The sequence below is a fragment of the Oncorhynchus mykiss genome, chromosome 9 (assembly GCF_057628025.1).
Source record: "Oncorhynchus mykiss isolate SJ-2025 chromosome 9, ASM5762802v1, whole genome shotgun sequence".
In the NCBI taxonomy this organism is placed as follows: domain Eukaryota; kingdom Metazoa; phylum Chordata; class Actinopteri; order Salmoniformes; family Salmonidae; genus Oncorhynchus; species Oncorhynchus mykiss.
The window spans coordinates 81607213-81630684 of record NC_143030.1 but is presented as its reverse complement, the minus strand read 5'-3'; the positions used below and the strand labels follow the sequence as shown (position 1 = coordinate 81630684).

The 23472-nt window shown below is 39.5% G+C and overlaps 1 protein-coding gene and 1 long non-coding RNA gene across 9 annotated transcripts in view; both read right to left on the bottom strand.

Annotated features, from left to right (window-relative positions):
• Positions 1-15045, bottom strand: part of LOC110531290 (transcription factor E3) — a 56734-nt gene extending 41689 nt beyond the window's left edge. For 4 of the 8 annotated variants that reach the window (XM_090185554.1, XM_090185558.1, XM_090185556.1 and 1 more), the window contains exons 1-2: positions 13846-15045; positions 13622-13703 (exon numbers count right to left, since the gene is read on the bottom strand). The gene's annotated coding sequence lies outside the window, so the exon portion shown is untranslated. The remainder of the gene's footprint in view (positions 1-13621; positions 13704-13845) is intronic. The other 4 variants (XM_090185553.1, XM_090185557.1, XM_090185555.1 and 1 more) reach the window with 2 other exon arrangements.
• LOC149981353 (uncharacterized) overlaps positions 1-23472 on the bottom strand; it is a 437375-nt gene that overhangs the window by 43629 nt on the left and 370274 nt on the right. The gene's annotated exons all lie outside the window — the stretch shown is intronic.

Below are 23472 nucleotides of genomic sequence, written 5' to 3'. Positions count from 1 at the left end.
AGATCAGTAACATACAACTACAGGTCAGTAACATACAACTAAAGGTCAGGTCAGTAACATACAACTACAGGTCAGTAACATACAACTACAGGTCAGTAACACACAACTACAGGTCAGTAACATACAGGTCAGTAACATACAACTACAGGTCAGTAACATACAACTACAGATCAGGTCAGTAACATACAACTACAGGTCAGTAACATACAACTACAGGTCAGTAACATACAACTACAGATCAGGTCAGTAATATACAACTACAGGTCAGTAACATACAACTACAGGTCAGGTCAGTAATATACAACTACAGGTCAGTAACATACAACTACAGATCAGTAACATACAACTACAGGTCAGTAACATACAACTACAGGTCAGGTCAGTAACATACAACTACAGGTCAGTAAAATACAACTACAGATCAGTAACATACAACTACAGATCAGTAACATACAACTACAGGTCAGTAACATACAACTACAGGTCAGTAACATACAACTACAGGTCAGTAACATACAACTACAGGTCAGTAACATACAACTACAGGTCAGGTCAGTAATATACAACTACAGGTCAGTAACATACAACTACAGATCAGTAACATACAACTACAGGTCAGTAACATACAACTACAGGTCAGTAATATACAACTACAGGTCAGTAACATACAACTACAGATCAGTAACATACAACTACAGGTCAGTAACACACAACTACAGGTCGGTAATATACAACTACAGGTCAGGTCAGTAACATACAGGTCAGTAACATACAACTACAGGTCAGTAACATACAACTACAGGTCAGTAACATACAACTACAGGTCAGTAACATACAACTACAGGTCAGGTCAGTAATATACAACTACAGGTCAGTAACATACAACTACAGATCAGTAACATACAACTACAGGTCAGTAACATACAACTACAGGTCAGTAATATACAACTACAGGTCAGTAACATACAACTACAGATCAGTAACATACAACTACAGGTCAGTAACACACAACTACAGGTCGGTAATATACAACTACAGGTCAGGTCAGTAACATACAGGTCAGTAACATACAACTACAGGTCAGTAACATACAACTACAGGTCAGTAATATACAGATCAGTAACATACAACTACAGGTCAGTAACACACAACTACAGGTCAGTAATATACAACTACAGGTCAGGTCAGTAACATACAGGTCAGTAACATACAACTACAGGTCAGTAACACACAACTACAGGTCAGTAACATACAACTACAGGTCAGTAAAATACAACTACAGATAAGTAATATACAACTACAGGTCAGTAATATACAACTACAGGTCAGTAATATACAACTACAGGTCAGGTCAGTAACATACAACTACAGATCAGGTCAGTAACATACAACTACAGGTCAGTAATATACAACTACAGATCAGTAACATACAGATCAGTAACATACAACTACAGGTCAGTAACATACAGGTTAGTAACATACAACTACAGGTCAGTAACAAACAACTACAGATCAGGTCAGTAACATACAACTACAGGTCAGTAACATACAACTACAGATCAGTAACATACAACTACAGGTCAGTAACATAATACTACAGGTCAGTAATATACAACTACAGGTCAGTAATATACAACTACAGATCAGTAACATACAACTACAGGTCAGTAACATACAACTAAAGGTCAGGTCAGTAACATACAACTACAGGTCAGTAACACACAACTACAGGTCAGTAACATACAGGTCAGTAACATACAACTACAGGTCAGTAACATACAACTACAGATCAGGTCAGTAACATACAACTACAGATCAGGTCAGTAACATACAACTACAGGTCAGTAACATACAACTACAGGTCAGGTCAGTAATATACAACTACAGGTCAGTAACATACAACTACAGATCAGTAACATACAACTACAGGTCAGTAACATACAACTAAAGGTCAGGTCAGTAACATACAACTACAGGTCAGTAATATACAACTACAGATCAGTAACATACAACTACAGATCAGTAACATACAACTACAGGTCAGTAACATACAACTACAGGTCAGTAACATACAACTACAGGTCAGTAACATACAACTACAGGTCAGGTCAGTAATATACAACTACAGGTCAGTAACATACAACTACAGGTCAGTAACACACAACTACAGGTCAGGTCAGTAACACACAACTACAGGTCAGGTCAGTAACGCACAACTACAGGTCAGTAACATACAACTACAGGTCAGTAATATACAACTACAGATTAGTAACATAGAACTACAGGTCAGTAATATACAACTACAGGTCAGTAACATACAACTACAGATCAGTAACATACAACTACAGGTCAGTAACACACAACTACAGGTCGGTAATATACAACTACAGGTCAGGTCAGTAACATACAGGTCAGTAACATACAACTACAGGTCAGTAACATACAACTACAGGTCAGTAACATACAGATCAGTAACATACAACTACAGGTCAGTAACACACAACTACAGGTCGGTAATATACAACTACAGGTCAGGTCAGTAACATACAGGTCAGTAACACACAACTACAGGTCAGTAATATACAACTACAGGTCAGGTCAGTAACATACAGGTCAGTAACATACAACTACAGGTCAGTAACACACAACTACAGGTCAGTAACATACAACTACAGATCAGGTCAGTAACATACAACTACAGGTCATTAACATACAACTACAGGTCAGTAACATACAACTACAGGTCAGTAAAATACAACTACAGATTAGTAATATACAACTACAGGTCAGTAATATACAACTACAGGTCAGTAATATACAACTACAGGTCAGGTCAGTAACACACAACTACAGGTCAGTAACACACAACTACAGGTCAGTAACACACAACTACAGGTCAGTAATATACAACTACAGGTCAAGTCAGTAACACACAACTACAGGTTAGTAACATACAACTACAGATCAGTAACATACAACTACAGGTCAGTAACATACAACTACAAATCAGTAACATACAACTACAGGTCAGTAACATACAACTACAGGTCAGGTCAGTAACACACAACTACAGGTCAGTAACATACAACTACAGGTCAGTAACATACAACTAAAGGTCAGTAACATACAACTACAGGTCAGGTCAGTAACACACAACTACAGGTCAGTAACATACAACTACAGGTCAGTAACATACAACTACAGGTCAGGTCAGTAACACACAACTACAGGTCAGTAACATACAACTACAGGTCAGTAATATACAACTACAGGTCAGTAACATACAACTACAGGTCAGGTCAGTAACATACAACTACAGGTCAGTTACATACAACTACAGGTCAGTAACATACAACTACAGGTCAGGTCAATAACACACAACTAAAGGTCAGTAACATACAACTACAGGTCAGTAACACACAACTACAGATCAGTAATATACAACTACAGGTCAGTAAAATACAACTACAGATCAGTAACATACAACTACAGGTCAGTAATTAACAACTACAGGTCAGTAACATACAACTACAGATCAGTAACATACAATTACAGGTCAGTAACATACAACTACAGATCAGGTCAGTAACACACAACTACAGGTCAGTAACATACAACTACAGGTCAGTAATATACAACTACAGGTCAGTAACATACAACTACAGGTCAGTAACATACAACTACAGGTCAGGTCAGTAACACACAACTACAGGTCAGTAACATACAACTACAGGTCAGTAATATACAACTATAGGTCAGTAACATACAACTACAGGTCAGTAATATACAACTACAGATCAGTAACATACAACTACAGATCAGTAATATACAACTACAGGTCAGTAAAATACAACTACAGATCAGTAACATACAACTACAGATCAGTAATATACAACTACAGGTCAGTAATATACAACTACAGGTCAGTAATATACAACTACAGGTCAGGTCAGTAACACACAACTACAGGTCAGTAACACACAACTACAGGTCAGTAACATACAACTACAGGTCAGTAATATACAACTACAGGTCAAGTCAGTAACACACAACTACAGGTTAGTAACATACAACTACGGTTCAGTAATATACAACTACAGATCAGTAACATACAACTACAGGTCAGTAACATACAACTACAGGTCAGTAACATACAACTACAGGTCAGTAATATACAACTACAGGTCAGTAACATACAACTACAGATCAGTAACATACAACTACAGGTCAGTAACATACAACTACAGATCAGTAACATACAACTACAGGTCAGTAACAGAACTACAGGTCAGTAATATACAACTACAGGTCAGTAACATACAACTACAGATCAGTAACATACAACTACCGGTCAGTAACATACAACTACAGGTCAGGTCAGTAACATACAACTACAGGTCAGTAACATACAGGTCAGTAATATACAACTAGTCAGGTCAGTAACATACAACTACAGGTCAGTAACACACAACTACAGGTCAGTAACATACAGGTCAGTAACATACAACTACAGGTCAGTAACATACAACTACAGGTCAGTAACATACAACTACAGATCAGGTCAGTAACATACAACTACAGGTCAGTAACATACAACTACAGGTCAGTAACATACAACTACAGGTCAGGTCAGTAATATACAACTACAGGTCAGTAACATACAACTACAGATCAGTAACATACAACTACAGGTCAGTAACATACAACTAAAGGTCAGGTCAGTAACATACAACTACAGGTCAGTAATATACAACTACAGATCAGTAACATACAACTACAGATCAGTAACATACAACTACAGATCAGTAACATACAATTACAGGTCAGTAACATACAACTACAGATCAGGTCAGTAACACACAACTACAGGTCAGTAACATACAACTACAGGTCAGTAATATACAACTACAGGTCAGTAACATACAACTACAGGTCAGTAACATACAACTACAGGTCAGGTCAGTAACACACAACTACAGGTCAGTAACATACAACTACAGGTCAGTAATATACAACTATAGGTCAGTAACATACAACTACAGGTCAGTAATATACAACTACAGATCAGTAACATACAACTACAGATCAGTAATATACAACTACAGGTCAGTAAAATACAACTACAGATCAGTAACATACAACTACAGATCAGTAATATACAACTACAGGTCAGTAATATACAACTACAGTCAGTAATATACAACTACAGGTCAGGTCAGTAACACACAACTACAGGTCAGTAACACACAACTACAGGTCAGTAACATACAACTACAGGTCAGTAATATACAACTACAGGTCAAGTCAGTAACACACAACTACAGGTTAGTAACATACAACTACGGTTCAGTAATATACAACTACAGATCAGTAACATACAACTACAGGTCAGTAACATACAACTACAGGTCAGTAACATACAACTACAGGTCAGTAATATACAACTACAGGTCAGTAACATACAACTACAGATCAGTAACATACAACTACAGGTCAGTAACATACAACTACAGATCAGTAACATACAACTACAGGTCAGTAACAGAACTACAGGTCAGTAATATACAACTACAGGTCAGTAACATACAACTACAGATCAGTAACATACAACTACCGGTCAGTAACATACAACTACAGGTCAGGTCAGTAACATACAACTACAGGTCAGTAACATACAGGTCAGTAATATACAACTAGTCAGGTCAGTAACATACAACTACAGGTCAGTAACACACAACTACAGGTCAGTAACATACAGGTCAGTAACATACAACTACAGGTCAGTAACATACAACTACAGGTCAGTAACATACAACTACAGATCAGGTCAGTAACATACAACTACAGGTCAGTAACATACAACTACAGGTCAGTAACATACAACTACAGGTCAGGTCAGTAATATACAACTACAGGTCAGTAACATACAACTACAGATCAGTAACATACAACTACAGGTCAGTAACATACAACTAAAGGTCAGGTCAGTAACATACAACTACAGGTCAGTAATATACAACTACAGATCAGTAACATACAACTACAGATCAGTAACATACAACTACAGGTCAGTAACATACAACTACAGGTCAGTAACATACAACTACAGGTCAGGTCAGTAATATACAACTACAGGTCAGTAACATACAACTACAGGTCAGTAACACACAACTACAGGTCAGGTCAGTAACACACAACTACAGGTCAGGTCAGTAACGCACAACTACAGGTCAGTAACATACAACTACAGGTCAGTAATATACAACTACAGATTAGTAACATAGAACTACAGGTCAGTAATATACAACTACAGGTCAGTAACATACAACTACAGATCAGTAACATACAACTACAGGTCAGTAACATACAACTACAGGTCAGTAACATACAACTACAGGTCAGTAATATACAACTATAGGTCAGTAATATACAACTACAGATCAGTAACATACAACTACAGGTCAGTAACATACAACTAAAGGTCAGGTCAGTAACATACAACTACAGGTCAGTAACATACAACTACAGGTCAGTAACACACAACTACAGGTCAGTAACATACAGGTCAGTAACATACAACTACAGGTCAGTAACATACAACTACAGATCAGGTCAGTAACATACAACTACAGGTCAGTAACATACAACTACAGGTCAGTAACATACAACTACAGATCAGGTCAGTAATATACAACTACAGGTCAGTAACATACAACTACAGGTCAGGTCAGTAATATACAACTACAGGTCAGTAACATACAACTACAGATCAGTAACATACAACTACAGGTCAGTAACATACAACTACAGGTCAGGTCAGTAACATACAACTACAGGTCAGTAAAATACAACTACAGATCAGTAACATACAACTACAGATCAGTAACATACAACTACAGGTCAGTAACATACAACTACAGGTCAGTAACATACAACTACAGGTCAGTAACATACAACTACAGGTCAGTAACATACAACTACAGGTCAGGTCAGTAATATACAACTACAGGTCAGTAACATACAACTACAGATCAGTAACATACAACTACAGGTCAGTAACATACAACTACAGGTCAGTAATATACAACTACAGGTCAGTAACATACAACTACAGATCAGTAACATACAACTACAGGTCAGTAACACACAACTACAGGTCGGTAATATACAACTACAGGTCAGGTCAGTAACATACAGGTCAGTAACATACAACTACAGGTCAGTAACATACAACTACAGGTCAGTAACATACAACTACAGGTCAGTAACATACAACTACAGGTCAGGTCAGTAATATACAACTACAGGTCAGTAACATACAACTACAGATCAGTAACATACAACTACAGGTCAGTAACATACAACTACAGGTCAGTAATATACAACTACAGGTCAGTAACATACAACTACAGATCAGTAACATACAACTACAGGTCAGTAACACACAACTACAGGTCGGTAATATACAACTACAGGTCAGGTCAGTAACATACAGGTCAGTAACATACAACTACAGGTCAGTAACATACAACTACAGGTCAGTAATATACAGATCAGTAACATACAACTACAGGTCAGTAACACACAACTACAGGTCAGTAATATACAACTACAGGTCAGGTCAGTAACATACAGGTCAGTAACATACAACTACAGGTCAGTAACACACAACTACAGGTCAGTAACATACAACTACAGGTCAGTAAAATACAACTACAGATAAGTAATATACAACTACAGGTCAGTAATATACAACTACAGGTCAGTAATATACAACTACAGGTCAGGTCAGTAACATACAACTACAGATCAGGTCAGTAACATACAACTACAGGTCAGTAATATACAACTACAGATCAGTAACATACAGATCAGTAACATACAACTACAGGTCAGTAACATACAGGTTAGTAACATACAACTACAGGTCAGTAACAAACAACTACAGATCAGGTCAGTAACATACAACTACAGGTCAGTAACATACAACTACAGATCAGTAACATACAACTACAGGTCAGTAACATAATACTACAGGTCAGTAATATACAACTACAGGTCAGTAATATACAACTACAGATCAGTAACATACAACTACAGGTCAGTAACATACAACTAAAGGTCAGGTCAGTAACATACAACTACAGGTCAGTAACACACAACTACAGGTCAGTAACATACAGGTCAGTAACATACAACTACAGGTCAGTAACATACAACTACAGGTCAGTAACATACAACTACAGATCAGGTCAGTAACATACAACTACAGGTCAGTAACATACAACTACAGGTCAGTAACATACAACTACAGGTCAGGTCAGTAATATACAACTACAGGTCAGTAACATACAACTACAGATCAGTAACATACAACTACAGGTCAGTAACATACAACTAAAGGTCAGGTCAGTAACATACAACTACAGGTCAGTAATATACAACTACAGATCAGTAACATACAACTACAGATCAGTAACATACAACTACAGGTCAGTAACATACAACTACAAGTCAGTAACATACAACTACAGGTCAGTAACATACAACTACAGGTCAGGTCAGTAATATACAACTACAGGTCAGTAACATACAACTACAGGTCAGTAACACACAACTACAGGTCAGGTCAGTAACACACAACTACAGGTCAGGTCAGTAACGCACAACTACAGGTCAGTAACATACAACTACAGGTCAGTAATATACAACTACAGATTAGTAACATAGAACTACAGGTCAGTAATATACAACTACAGGTCAGTAACATACAACTACAGATCAGTAACATACAACTACAGGTCAGTAACACACAACTACAGGTCGGTAATATACAACTACAGGTCAGGTCAGTAACATACAGGTCAGTAACATACAACTACAGGTCAGTAACATACAACTACAGGTCAGTAACATACAGATCAGTAACATACAACTACAGGTCAGTAACACACAACTACAGGTCGGTAATATACAACTACAGGTCAGGTCAGTAACATACAGGTCAGTAACACACAACTACAGGTCAGTAATATACAACTACAGGTCAGGTCAGTAACATACAGGTCAGTAACATACAACTACAGGTCAGTAACACACAACTACAGGTCAGTAACATACAACTACAGATCAGGTCAGTAACATACAACTACAGGTCATTAACATACAACTACAGGTCAGTAACATACAACTACAGGTCAGTAAAATACAACTACAGATTAGTAATATACAACTACAGGTCAGTAATATACAACTACAGGTCAGTAATATACAACTACAGGTCAGGTCAGTAACACACAACTACAGGTCAGTAACACACAACTACAGGTCAGTAACACACAACTACAGGTCAGTAATATACAACTACAGGTCAAGTCAGTAACACACAACTACAGCTTAGTAACATACAACTACAGATCAGTAACATACAACTACAGGTCAGTAACATACAACTACAAATCAGTAACATACAACTACAGGTCAGTAACATACAACTACAGGTCAGGTCAGTAACACACAACTACAGGTCAGTAACATACAACTACAGGTCAGTAACATACAACTAAAGGTCAGTAACATACAACTACAGGTCAGGTCAGTAACACACAACTACAGGTCAGTAACATACAACTACAGGTCAGTAACATACAACTACAGGTCAGGTCAGTAACACACAACTACAGGTCAGTAACATACAACTACAGGTCAGTAATATACAACTACAGGTCAGTAACATACAACTACAGGTCAGGTCAGTAACATACAACTACAGGTCAGTAACATACAACTACAGGTCAGTAACATACAACTACAGGTCAGGTCAATAACACACAACTAAAGGTCAGTAACATACAACTACAGGTCAGTAACACACAACTACAGATCAGTAATATACAACTACAGGTCAGTAAAATACAACTACAGATCAGTAACATACAACTACAGGTCAGTAATTAACAACTACAGGTCAGTAACATACAACTACAGATCAGTAACATACAATTACAGGTCAGTAACATACAACTACAGATCAGGTCAGTAACACACAACTACAGGTCAGTAACATACAACTACAGGTCAGTAATATACAACTACAGGTCAGTAACATACAACTACAGGTCAGTAACATACAACTACAGGTCAGGTCAGTAACACACAACTACAGGTCAGTAACATACAACTACAGGTCAGTAATATACAACTATAGGTCAGTAACATACAACTACAGGTCAGTAATATACAACTACAGATCAGTAACATACAACTACAGATCAGTAATATACAACTACAGGTCAGTAAAATACAACTACAGATCAGTAACATACAACTACAGATCAGTAATATACAACTACAGGTCAGTAATATACAACTACAGGTCAGTAATATACAACTACAGGTCAGGTCAGTAACACACAACTACAGGTCAGTAACACACAACTACAGGTCAGTAACATACAACTACAGGTCAGTAATATACAACTACAGGTCAAGTCAGTAACACACAACTACAGGTTAGTAACATACAACTACGGTTCAGTAATATACAACAACAGGTCAGTAATATACAACTACAGATCAGTAACATACAACTACAGGTCAGTAACATACAACTACAGGTCAGTAACATACAACTACAGGTCAGTAATATACAACTACAGGTCAGTAACATACAACTACAGATCAGTAACATACAACTACAGGTCAGTAACATACAACTACAGATCAGTAACATACAACTACAGGTCAGTAACAGAACTACAGGTCAGTAATATACAACTACAGGTCAGTAACATACAACTACAGATCAGTAACATACAACTACCGGTCAGTAACATACAACTACAGGTCAGGTCAGTAACATACAACTACAGGTCAGTAACATACAGGTCAGTAATATACAACTACAGATCAGTAACATACAATTACAGATCACTTACATTACAGATCACTAACATACAACTACAGGTCAGGTCAGTAACATACAACTACAGGTCAGTAACATACAGGTCAGTAATATACAACTACAGGTCAGTAACATACAATTACAGATCACTAACATTACAGATCACTAACATACAACTACAGGTCAGGTCAGTAACATACAACTACAGGTCAGTAACATACAACTACAGGTCAGGTCAGTAACACACAACTACAGGTCAGTAACATACAACTACAGGTCAGTAATATACAACTACAGGTCAGTAACACACAACTACAGGTCAGTAACATACAACTACAGGTCAGGTCAGTAACATACAACTACAGGTCAGTAACATACAACTACAGGTCAAGTCAGTAACATACAACTACAGGTCAGTAACATACAACTACAGGTCAGTAATATACAACTACAGGTCAGGTCAGTAACATACAACTACAGGTCAGTAACATACAACTACAGGTCAGTAACACACAACTACAGGTCAGTAACATTTTTGCCAATTAGCGCAAAACTGTTGGAATCATGGAAATATAATTACTATTCTAATTATATAGTTAGAATATAATAGTGGGCATTTTGAATACAGTGTTGTTTGAGATGAACAAGAATGAAAATGCCAGGGAGGAGTTATTGTGATGGTAGGAACTAAAGTGTTGATAAGTGTTTCCTAGGGGACCCTATAAGCTTTGGCTACATTGCATGTTTGCTCTTACTCAGTACAGTTATTAGCTAGCTAGCTAGCTATTAGCGGCTAACAATTAGCATCTTATAAGATTTAGGGCAACTTGCTAAGAAAAGACAAGACTAGCTGTTTGCTAATGTATGACACAAACTAATAGTGTCATTATAGAACGCTGGAGGATTTATATTAAGAAGCAAAGTGAAAACAGCATCGTTGTCATCAACATTGTTGTCATCAGCATCGTTGCATGTGCTGCATTGACCAGGCAGAGACTGAACGCAAGTGTGTGGTTGAGGAACATCAAATGCGCTCCTTGGCTGACAGGGGGCGTGGTTAGGTCTGTGTGGAAAGTGGCACCGAGAGAAAGCGCTATAGAAGGTAAAGTTAAAACCCAAACCGGTCCCTGCATCAACACCGGTATATCATAAAATATGGTATACCATCCACCCTTAAACTCAGCTCAGAGTTCAACTTACTTGTGTTATGAGTTGTAATAGTAGAATGGCGGCACAAAGTGAAATTAATTGGGTATTGAACGGGCATTTGTCCTATTATGTCATTCGCTGACAGACCTTAGAGAGCTATTTATAACCAGTCAGGAATGTCCAGTTGATTAACGACTGGCCATATTAGCTAGCTGGGTAAATTAGGCTTACCAGCTTTCTACATCTTAGATACCATGGCCAGATTACATGCCCAGGGGCCTCGCCTCGACTCGACCCCCCCCCCCCCCCAGGGGGCCCTCATTGATTTTGTTGAGTCACTCAGGTATCAGATGAACACACAGGAAATTAGCTTTAAAATTGCCAAACGTTCTCTCCGCAGACAAGAGGTGTGTTAACAGTTTGGGTTCGCCATGTGGGGATTTGTTACTGTTGCCTTTAAATGACAATATCCAACAGGACCCTTGTGTGACCGGACCCTCTAAAATAGTAGCAGAGTACCCCTGTATAGTAGATGATAGTATAGTACCCCTGTATAATAGATAGTATAGTACCCCTGTATAATAGATGATAGTAGAGTACACACAGTATAATAGATGATAGTATAGTACCCCTGTATAATAGATGATAGTATAGTACCCCTGTATAATAGATGATAGTATAGTACCCCTCTATAATAGATAGTGTAGTACCCCTGTATATTAGATGATAGTATATTACCCCTGTATATTAGATGATAGTAGAGTACCCCTGTATATTAGATGATAGTATAGTACCCCTGTATATTAGATGATAGTAGATTACCCCTGTATATTAGATGATAGTATAGTACCCCTGTATATTAGATGATAGTAGATTACCCCTGTATATTAGATGATAGTAGATTACCCCTGTATATTAGATGATAGTAGATTACCCCTGTATATTATATGATAGTAGATTACCCCTGTATATTAGATGTGTTTTTTAAATAAAGTTTTAGTCAACCATGATGAGTCTAGAGGAGTAGTTCTTAGATGAGCACAAGTTAAGTTAATTAATTTAGATGCCTTCAGAATTAGGTTCTTATTCTCTAACACCCCCCTTTACCCCACTTGGCCTTCTCCTTACAGAAACGGGTAAACAGCTCAAATTGGGAAAAAGTCTGATTTAATTTGATAATAATTGCATCATTTCATTTGAAATATTTTTATTTTCAGTGTTGTGTTTAACTCAGGCCTTTTGATTCAGGGAGCAATGTTTTAAAAAATATAAGAAATATTGATTTGTTTATAACTTTTGGGGGACTTTGAAAACGGTTATGGTAAAAAGATTTTGGTGAAAATGTTGGTAAAATGCATAATATCTGATGAAAAGCATAATAATAATTGTGAAATAGATAAGTACAGATCCTATTCTCAGTTACTCAAGAGGAAGTTTCGTGAGAAAAACCCATTTAGCTGTTAAATGGGCTAGTAGTAGATGTTACATGATAATACAATATACTGTATTCTGAAGACAGTATATTGTAACATGTACCAATTTGCATGGTTACTAATGGAATACAACTACCGTAGCCAGTAGATATGAATAGAGCAGGTGGTCCGTCGGTATCTGGATCCAGAAACTCAGCCGGGATCAGCACACCAGACAGCTACAGAATGTAAACAGTGAAGCCTCACCAAGATGCCATGGTTCTCCAATTACCAGACGAATGAAACGCAACGACAGAAACCGCACACCAGCTCATAGTCTTTATAGCCGTTATGATATGGAAATAATAATGTCCTACTCACCCATAAATAAATCAAAGAATAGCTTTAGCTTTTAGGAGAAAGACAACTGATATCCCGTGTTAGCCTGGAACCGAGCGATGGGAATCCATGTCGGTCCTTGGTGGGGAAAAAGGCCAATATCCTCAGAATTTGATAAAAAAAAACGTTGCAGTTTACGCAGAAATCAATATGACGAACAACAATTACTTTGTCAAGAACAATAAATGTCCTCGTTTTATAATGTTGTAGAACAGGAAGCCAGGTTGACAGCTCAAAAGAGGAGGCTCCTGCCCCGCTCACCGGTTCAACCGAGAAAATAAATGGAACGTCATCAACATTCAACTATTTCCCGTTGAAATAAAACATTTTAAAAAATCAAGCCTCAGCGATCAAACGATAATTATAAACGAAATCAAAGAATGACCGTCATACACTAGAAACCTTGTTAAATCGTTTTAGCTGCGTAGGCTACAGCCCCGAGAGAGAGACATCCGAAGAGTTACAAAAAAATAGGACGCTTGTAAACTAAAGCCATTATTATCGCCACACGAGGGAGTAGTCACGCACCTTTCTGTCAAATGAAACTTTGTACCATTGGCGGTGTCCGAATACCCATTCTAGCGTACTACATACTTAAACTGCATACTATTTGCTAATCACCGCGTACTATTTAGCAGGTACGATTTAGTTAAACATATGCAGTATGCAACCGCATCAACGCAGTAGCGGCTCCTGATTGGCTGGGTAGGTGGGGTGGGTTAACAGACATGCTTCACATTAACCAGTCTGGCAACCAGCCTGGCACCCAGCCTGGCAACCAGCCTAGCAACCAACCTGACAACCAGCCTGACAATAGCTTGACAATCAGCCTGACAACCAGCCTGACAATAGCTTGACAACCAGCCTGACAATAGCTCATTTCCATTGTGATTCATTCCTCTAGACTCTGAATAGAACAGGAATGGAGTTATAGAACTACTCAGGCCCCCTTCAAAGTTCCTTAATTTTGTGGCTAGAGTCAAATACTTTCTGTGGCACACATCAGAGTCAAATACTTTCTCTAGAACAAACTTCAGGTCAGAATAGGCAACCGCGGTTCGGCACAACAACAACGAGCCCCCGACCATCCGCGTCTTGATCTTTTTTTGCAGGTGCTGGTTTTGCACACGGCTATATCGGTCCGAGAATCTTTTTGCCAGTGCTGTCTCTGCAGATGGCTATATCGGTCCGAGAATCTTTTTGCCAGTGCTGTCTCTGCAGATGGCTATATCGGTCCTCTAATACAGGACTATTAAAGGCCCGGTGCACTACTTTTGTGAAAAGATAATTAGTTATTTATTTTTGTATTATTAATCAAATAAAATCGGATTTTTCAGCGGCTATGTACTTAGCCTACATTTGAACACGACCGCAGAAGTTACGGGCATCTTCCCAATGACTGCAAGTAGCCTAGTCATGTTGTTTGGCTTCTTGAAGAGAACTAGGGCCTATCACTTGCAGCCCACCTCTTCCAAAATGCATTGTGTAAAAATATGCATCCGAATTCTACTAGATGAAGAGGTGGAATCTATATAACAGCTTGGTATTCAAGTCATACTGTAACGGTTTTCTTCCTGGGAAGGAGAAGCGGACCAAAACGCAGCGTGGTTAGGGTTAAACATCTTTAATCAAGACGAATACCAGGAAAAACACTACAAATATACAAAACGATAAATGTGAAAACCAAAACAGTCCTGTGTGGTGAAACAGACACAGAAACAACCACCCACAAAACAGGCTACCTAAAAATGGTTCCCAATCAGAGACAATGACTAACACCTGCCTCTGATTGAGAAACCATATCAGGCCCAAACATAGAAATAGACAAACCCAGACACACAACATAGAATGCCCACCCGGCTCACGTCCTGACCAACACTAAAACAAGGAAAACACACAAGAACTATGGTCAGAACGTGACACATACTTGTTTTTTTCGAAAAAAAAGTTGCATACTATGAAACATTCTATTTTGAGAATGTGAATGAGAATGAGAATGTATCATGTGCGATTTCTGTGTTTTACTTCCATTCGTTAATTTCGGCAGCACGTTCCCATATCTAACTGATCAGCTGCTGTCAAAACCAAAATGAGTATGACACCTGTGCATTTAAAGTATATATATATATTTTAAATTTAACGAGGCAAGTCAGTTTAAGAACAAATTCTTATTTACAATGACGGTCTACATCAGTTAAAACCTAACCAGGGCAACGCTGGGCCAATTGTACGCTGTCCTATGGGACTCCCGATACAGCCCGGGATCAAACCATGGTCTGTAGTGATGCCTCTAGCACTGTGATGCAGTGCCTTAGACCGCTAAGTATAGGCCTACTCGATTTTCAAAATGTCCTATACTATTAAATTATTTTTGTTGTTTTTGCATACTCCAATGGCCTACTATTAGGATGCAAGTATGGGTATTGGGACAAGACCACTGTAACAGTAGTGTGGAGAGCATTGTAGTGGAAAGATTGTAACAATATATAACAGGACAGTAGGCAGGGGAGACATTGTACCAATGTTCACTCATCAAGTATGCAAAATATTACCAAATGGAGCTTATAGTCTTGTTTGAATTGATTCCAAAGAAACAAAACAATTAATTCATGAATTATTTTAGGTATAAACCTGAGGGCTATAGAAGTAGGGTCGGGGAGTTAGCGTGGTAGCTTTGGTCAACTTTGAGTTCAACTCAAGATAACTGGTCATACAAAAGTGGCTCACCTTTTAGCCAGGTACATTTCTATGGCAACGAATCCATGAGTTGAGGACCAATGAAATGACAGCTGTGAGTTGAGGACCAATGAAATGACAAGCTGTGAGTTGAGGACCAATGAAATCAGATTTCCCCCCTCTTGCAATGATTGCATCATCATCCCCTTCATTAGAGGAAGAGGACTGACTTAATTTTTTTGTTTTTTTTTGTGTTAAAAAATGGTCATATTAAAATATATCACATTACACATTTAGTAATGGCAAAATGCATTTTAAACTTCTTGCAATGTAACACTTTTGTATGTATGGTTATGCATTGATAAGCACAACAAAGACGGCATTAATAAGTAATCAAATAAAGACGCCACTTCTAAAATACTATTTTACACCTTAGCCTGCCGAATTTAAAAGATAACCACCCGTGGATTGATGTTTCAGTATTCTTATAAGAGACATTACTGTGCAGCCGTATTCATTGATCTGGCCAAGGCTTTCGACTCTGTCAATCACCGCATTCTTATCGGCAAACTCAACAGCCTTGGTTTCTCAAATGATTGCCTCGCCTGGTTCACCAACTACTTCTCTGATAGAGTTCAGTGTGTCAAATCGGAGGGTCTGCTGTCCGGACCTCTGGCAGTCTCTATGGGGGTGCCACAGGGTTCAATTCTTGGACCGACTCTCTTCTCTGTATACATCAATGAGGTCGCTCTTGCTGCTGGTGAGTCTCTGATGCACCTCTACGCAGACGACACCATTCTGTATACTTCTGGCCCTTCTTTGGACACTGTGTTAACAACCCTCCAGGCAAGCTTCAATGCCATACAACTCTCCTTCCGTGGCCTCCAATTGCTCTTAAATACAAGTAAAACTAAATGCATGCTCTTCAACCGATCGCTACCTGTACCTACCCGCCTGTCCAACATTACTACTCTGGACGGCTCTGACTTAGAATACGTGGACAACTACAAATACTTAGGTGTCTGGTTAGACTGTAAACTCTCCTTCCAGACTCACATTAAGCATTTCCAATCCAAAGTTAAATCTAGAATCGGCTTCCTATTTCGCAACAAAGCCTCCTTCACTCATGCTGCCAAACATACCCTTGTTAAACTGACTATCCTACCGATCCTTGACTTCGGCGATGTCATTTACAAAATAGCCCCCAACACTCTACTCAGCAAATTGGATGCAGTCTATCACAGTGCCATCTGTTTTGTCACCAAAGCCATTTATACTACCCACCACTGCGACCTGTACGCTCTCGCTGGCTGGCCCTCGCTTCATACTCGTCGCCAAATCCACTGGCTACAGGTCATCTACAAGTCTCTGCTAGGTAAAGCCCCGCCTTATCTCAGCTCACTGGTCACCATAGCAGCACCCACTCGTAGCACACGCTCCAGCAGGTATATCTCACTGGTCACTCCCAAAGCCAATTCCTCCTTTGGTCGCCTTTCCTTCCAGTTCTCTGCTGCCAATGACTGGAACGAACTGCAAAAATCACTGAAGCTGGAGACTCATATCTCTCTCACTAGCTTTAACCACCAGCTGTCAGAGCAGCTCACAGATCACTGCACCTGTACATAGCCCATCTGTAAACTGCCCATCCAACTACCTCATCCCCATACTGTATTTATTTATCTTGCTCCTTTGCACCCCAGTTTCTCTATTTGCACATTCATCTTCTGCACATCTACCATTCCTGTGTTAAATTGCTATATTGTAATTACTTCGCCACCATGGCCTATTTATTGCCTTAACTCCCTTAACTTACCTCATTTGCACTCACTGTATATAGACTTTTTGTTTTCTTTTTTTCTACTGTATTATTGACTGTATGTTTTGTTTATTCCATGTGTAACTCTATGCTTTAACTTGTCCCAGGTCGCAGTTGTAAATGAGAACTTGTTCTCAACTAGCCTCCCTGGTTAAATAAAGGTGAAATTAAAAATAAATAAAAATTCTTCACAATAAAGAGTTCTGCATTTGACTAGCCATGTGCGCAACCTGGTCTCAGAGCATTTTAGAATCAAATCAAATCAAATGTTATTAGTCACATACGTTGAATACAACCTTACAGTGAAATGCTTACTTACATTTTGAATTATTCTAAACGTAAACCCTAGACACTCCATTTCGTATGATATGTTACGTTTCGTATGGTATGTGTTAATTTATGGCTGCCCATCATCCATTTCGTATGATATGTTACGTTTCGTATGGTATGTGTTAATTTATGGCTGCCCATCATCCATTTCGTATGATATGTTACGTTTCGTATGGTATGTGTTAATTTATGGCTGCCCATCATCCATTTCGTACGATATGTTATGTTTCGTATGGTATGTGTTAATTTATGGCTGTCCATCATCCATTTCGTATGATATGTTACGTTTCGTATGGTATGTGTTAATTTATGGCTGTCCATGATCCATTTCGTACGATATGTTACGTTTCGTATGGTATGTGTTAATTTATGGCTGTCCATCATCCATTTCGTACGATATGTTACGTTTCGTATGGCATGTGTTAATTTATGGCTGTCCATCATCCATTTCGTATGATATGTTACGTTTCGTATGGTATGTGTTAATTTATGGCTGTCCATCATCCATTTCGTATGATATGTTACGTTTCGTATGGTATGTGTTAATTTATGGCTGTCCATCATCCATTTCGTATGATATGTTACGTTTCGTATGGTATGTGTTAATTTATGGCCGTCCATCATCCATTTCGTACGATATGTTACGTTTCGTATGGTATGTGTTAATTTATGGCCGTCCATCATCCATTTCGTACGATATGTTACGTTTCGTATGGTATGTGTTAATTTATGGCTGTCCATCATCCATTTCGTACGATATGTTACGTTTCGTATGGCATGTGTTAATTTATGGCCGTCCATCATCCATTTAGTATGATATGTTACCAATTCCAATTTGTTGTGGCTAACGTTAGCTAGGCTAGGGGTCATTTTTTTTTTTTTAGGGTTAGGAATTAGGTTAAAAGGTTAAGTTTAAGGCAGTGTTTCCCAAACTCGGTCCCCAAGGGGGGGCACAGTTTGGTTTTTGCCCTAGCACTACACAACTTATTCAAATAATCAAAGCGTGATGATTTAGTTATATATTTGAATCAGCTGTGAACTGCTAGGACAAATACCAAAACGTGTACGCAAGGGGTCCCCAGGACCGAGTTTGGGAAACACTGGGTTAGGGGAAGGGTTAGCTAACATGCTAAGTAGTTACAAAGTAGCTAAAAATGTAGTAAGTAGTTAAATATATAACGGTACGGATTATAGACATATGCTAAATTACCTGAGGGGTATCCTACCAAAGTTACTAATTAGCTAAATTTGTCAGTGATGAGAGTCGAACACGCAATCTTTGGGTTGCTAGACGTTCGCGTTATACCACCCTCCTTTCGTTTTTGCCTTAAGTTACCTTCTGTCTTATGTAACCATACCAAACGTAACATTTCATACTAATTTGAATGTCCTTGCATTTACATTTACTATGCTACGTCTAGTCTGTGATACCAGGCTGATGTGGAACATTCACACGCGGTTACCCAGCCTGCAGGGGGATGAGAAATATCTACCGTCGTAGTAGACTACGGATGAAGCCTGAGCAGGAATGTGAAGCTAACTTAAACTGGCTAGCTTCATAAAACCCAGAGTAGATCTAGCTTGTTTTGTAGGATACACCTCAGATAATTGAGCTATGTCTGTAATCCGTACCATTATATAAAACGATACCACAAAAAACTACAGGCCTACGACGGCATTAAGAGAAGGAGAAAACAACGTTTTTAAAACCAGCTGCTAGTACTTGTAGTCCGCAGTCAACATTCCAGAGGAGATCAAATAATGTCGGAATAGTCCAACATCCTCTAATATGGGAATATGTGCTTAATAACAACGTCATGGGTCCTGGGCAAAATAAGTGCACTATAAAACGAGCAGGGTAACATTTGGGACGCCGGTTAGTTTACAGGAAGCCACGGCCATTAAAAAAAAAAGTAGCTGAAGGGGAGAATTTTGTTAAATCATTTCCACTCAGATACAAGGTCCACATGCATGGCAGGCATGCAAGCAACACACACACACACACACACACACACACACAGACACAACCAGGAGGTGAGTGTGGGGACAGCAGCTGTGGAGACTAAAAGTATAACAACCGACCGGGGATTTAAAACCCATTTAAACCATAAAATACAGTTTGGTTTACCTTCAAGAAGTGTTACAATTTAACTAGTCAATTACACCCAATGTTATAGCTCAGTAAAGTAGATCAAATTTGATTTGTCACATGCTTACTTACAAGCCCTTAACCAACAATGCATTTCAAGAAATAAGAGTTAAAACAATATTTACTAAATAAAATTATTCTAATCAATCTAAAAATTAACACAATACCTGTACATAACAATAACAGGGATATATACAGGGGGAACCTGGAACAGAGTCCATGTGGAGGCTATATACAGGGGGTACCTGTACAGAGTCAATGTGGAGGCTATATACAGGGGGTACCTGTACAGAGTCAATGTGGAGGCTATATACAGGGGGTACCTGTACAGAGTCAATGTGGAGGCTATATACAGGGGGTACCGGTACAGAGTCAATGTGGAGGCTATATACAGGGGGTACCTGTACAGAGTCAATGTGGAGGCTATATACAGGGGGTACCTGTACAGAGTCAATGTGGAGGCTATATACAGGGGGTACCTGTACAGAGTCAATGTGGAGGCTATATACAGGGGGTACCTGTACAGAGTCAATGTGGAGGCTATATACAGGGGGTACCTGTACAGAGTCAATGTGGAGGCTATATACAGGGGGTACCTGTACAGAGTCAATGTGGAGGCTATATACAGGGGGTACCTGTACAGAGTCAATGTGGAGGCTATATACAGGGGGTACCTGTACAGAGTCAATGTGGAGGCTATATACAGGGGGTACCGGTACAGAGTCAATGTGGAGGCTATATACAGGGGGTACCGGTACAGAGTCAATGTGGAGGCTATATACAGGGGGTACCGGTACTGAGTCAATGTGGAGGCTATATACAGGGTGTACCGGTACAGAGTCAATGTGGAGGCTATATACAGGGTGTACCGGTACAGAGTCAATGTGGAGGCTATATACAGGGGGTACCGGTACAGAGTCAATGTGGAGGCTATATACAGGGGGTACCTGTACAGAGTCAATGTGGAGGCTATATACAGGGGTACCGGTACTGAGTCAATGTGGAGGCTATATACAGGGTGTACCTGGAACAGAGTCAATGTGGAGGCTATATACAGGGTATTACGGTACAGAGTCAATGTGGAGGCTATATACAGGGTATTACGGTACAGAGTCAATGTGGAGGCTATATACAGGGTGTACCTGGAACAGAGTCAATGTGGAGGCTATATACAGGGGTACCGGTACTGAGTCAATGTGGAGGCTATATACAGGGGGTACTGGTACAGAGTCAATGTGGAGGCTATATACAGGGTACTGGTACAGAGTCAATGTGGAGGCTATATACAGGGTGTACCTGGAACAGAGTCAATGTGGAGGCTATATACAGGGGGTACCAGTACAGAGTCAATGTGGAGACTATATACAGGGGGTACCGGTACAGAGTCAATGTGGAGGCTATATACAGGGGGTACTGGTACAGAGTCAATGTGGAGGCTATATACAGGGTACTGGTACAGAGTCAATGTGGAGGCTATATACAGGGGGTACCGGTACAGAGTCAATGTGGAGGCTATATACAGGGGGTACCGGTACAGAGTCAATGTGGAGGCTATATACAGGGGGTACTGGTACAGAGTCAATGTGGAGGCTATATACAGGGTGTACCTGGAACAGAGTCAATGTGGAGGCTATATACAGGGTACTGGTACAGAGTCAATGTGGAGGCTATATACAGGGTACTGGTACAGAGTCAATGTGGAGGCTATATACAGGGGGTACTGGTACAGAGTCAATGTGGAGGCTATATACAGGGGGTACCAGCACAGAGTCAATGTGGGTGTACAGGTTAATCGAGGTAATTTGTAAAGTGGCTATGCATAGATAATAAACAGCGAGTAGCAGCGGTCTAAAACAAAGTCCACGATCAGCTCCTTTGTCTTGCACACATTGAGGGAGAGGTTGTTGTCCTGGCACTGTCTCATCGTTGTCGGTGATCAGGCCTACCACTGTTGTGTCGTTTGCAAACTTAATGATGGGGCTGGAGTCGTGCCTGGCCACGCAGTCATGGGTGAACAGGAAGTACAGGATTAAGCATGCACCCCTGAGGGGCCCCAGTGTTGAGGATCAGCGTCACAGTTGTGTGGTTGCCTACCCTTACCACCTGGGGATCGGCCCGTCAGGAAGTCCAGAATCCAGTTGCAGAGGGAGGTGTTTAGTCCCAGGATCCTTAGCTTAGTGATGAGCTTTGAGGGCACTATGGTGTTGATCGCTGAGCTGTAGTCAATGAACAGCATTGTCCAGGTGGGATAGGGCAGTGTGGAGTGCGATTGAGATTGTGTCGTCTGTGGATCTGTTGGGGCGGTTTGCGAATTGGAGTGGGTATAGGGTTTTTGGCATGAGCTATGACCAGCCTTTCAAAGCACGTCATGGCTACCAACTTGAGTGCTACGGAGAGGTTGTCATTTAGGCAGGTTACATTCGCTATCTTGGGCACAGGGACTATGGTGGAAATGCTTGTAGTCAAATATTATATCTGTTTGGGCTTCTTGCAGTTATTTTGCAGTCTACAAATGATTTGTAATCATGTTCCGGCTTACCCGACAGACCATCCGCTCAATAAAAAAATTGGCTGAATCTAGTTGATGATCCTAATAGACTTTTCATCCAACGTAGCATATTTTGCATTCATAACCAAA